The following is a 2,059-nucleotide window of genomic DNA, read 5'->3' as shown; positions in this document are numbered from 1 at the left end:
AAATCATGTATTATGTTGTATATAACATATTAGAGATAGATATAATTGTAGCTACATTATTCTTCCCAAGGTTAGGGAAAAAATAAAACTGCTCATTTGAACTTTGATAAGGTTTAACCTTTAGAAGGTTCATGTTCATATTGAAATGAATTCTGCCCTAGATCTAAATCTGTGGGTTTTTTTGAACATGTCACTAAGTCCTACTGTATTTTAAAATAATTAAAATATCCTTCCTAACTCTGCTCTCTTAGCCTCATACTTCATTTCATTCAATTCCTCCTCAGATGATATGGGTTAGAGTTCCTTTATTCAAGAGTGATATCAAAATTATTTAGCAGAGTATATTATGGACAGGATCAATCAGAGCCAGATGCTGACTACTCAAGAAACTTACAGATCAATCAGAACACATGCCACTCAATCAAAATAAACAGAGGTAAGTGCTAGAGCAGGGGCCTAGAAGCCCCCTATTACACAAGACATTACCTCATTAGTTGCTAAATCATGGGAGACATTCAGAGATCCTAGAAGGGGCAGGAGACTTGGAGTAGCCAAGTCTAATAACCAATCTGCATGAAAGAGTTTTGCTGTTTTACTTTCCATCACTGTAACAATACAGTTGTTTATGTCTGCTCCCTCTCCAAACATTGCTGAAGTGTCAGCTGGGCAATAAGAGAAATATAATACCACATTAAGTGACAGAGCAAGAGATGTCAACCAACTTTTGGAAGAGGGAAAATTGCTAGGTGATAGCTGACTTTACAGAAAGGAGGAAGGTGTTGCCTAAGTGGAAGCTAAGCAAGATTCCAATGAGAAATAAACTAACTCATCTTTTAGAATCCTGGAAAATTTCAGACATCGGAGATGCCAGGTATTTCTGAAGCTATAGGGGGTTAGGGATCATGACACTGAAAATGAAGCATTGCCTAGAAGTCTGTAAAAGGACAACTGGACTCTGTGTCTCTTTCTCTGACTTCATGCAACCAAGTAATTTCCTCTTTTTGATGTCTCAGGAGATAATTAATTTATTCTCTGTAGGAACTGGGTCAAAGAGTGTCAGAATCCAGGTTGTGGAGGCACAGTAAAAGCTGAAGTGAGATGCCATGCTAGAAACAGGGTTTACTAAGAGTACCAGATCCAGCCTCCCTCCCTCACATGAATTCTGAAATATTTACAGAGAGGTTTTCCATCCAGGCCTTTGGAGGGTTTGTCTATGGAGAAAACATTGGTGGGAATGTGCAATGATACAGCTACTTCATGAAATATTTTGGCATTTTCTTAGTCAAATATACACTTACCATTTGATTCAGCCATTCTACACCAAAGTTCTGAAAGAAAATATTCTTTCTGAAACTGCGCTCCTTTAACATTATAACGTTGTATATGGATGTTCGTAGCAGTTTTATTTGTAATAGCCGAAACCTAGGAATGCTTTGAATATCCATCAAGAAATATAGAAACTCTTAAGTGATTATATGTAATGGACTGCTATTTAGCAATAACAAATGAATTATTAGTATAAGCAACAATATGGATGAATCTCAAAATATTTTTTCTGGATGAAACAAAAACCAAGACAAAAAAGGAGTATATTCTGTATGTATGAAGAATGGGGAATGAGGAAATGTGGGAGCAAAGGATTGCAGAGATACATGAGTAAACTCTGGGAGCTGAAGGATATGTTCATTATTTTTGTTGCAAGGGGTTCACAAGTTTATAAATATGTCAAAATATTGCATTCTATGATTAAAATATATATATTTAACTTGTAAATATGCAGTTTTTGAGGATTGAGTATAACTTGATTGTTTGAGAGATGGATGATAGCTAGATTGATTGACTGATAGAATTGTAAAGCCAGGAATCCCTCTAGAGACCTTTGCATTTCTAAAGCTTGGGTCAGTAGTTAACATCCTCACTTAACTAAGTTGTTCTCTTTATATCACCTGTGAATGAGAATAACTTTTAGGTCTCTGGCATTCTAATTTTTTAACTTAATTATTATAGAAGTCATTTTTGTAGTTATATTTTTATTTGTGCTTTGCTTTAAATGCAAAGC

Source organism: Cebus imitator, unplaced genomic scaffold (assembly GCF_001604975.1).
Source record: "Cebus imitator isolate Cc_AM_T3 unplaced genomic scaffold, Cebus_imitator-1.0 Scaffold476, whole genome shotgun sequence".
In the NCBI taxonomy this organism is placed as follows: domain Eukaryota; kingdom Metazoa; phylum Chordata; class Mammalia; order Primates; family Cebidae; genus Cebus; species Cebus imitator.
This window is presented reverse-complemented; position numbering follows the sequence as displayed.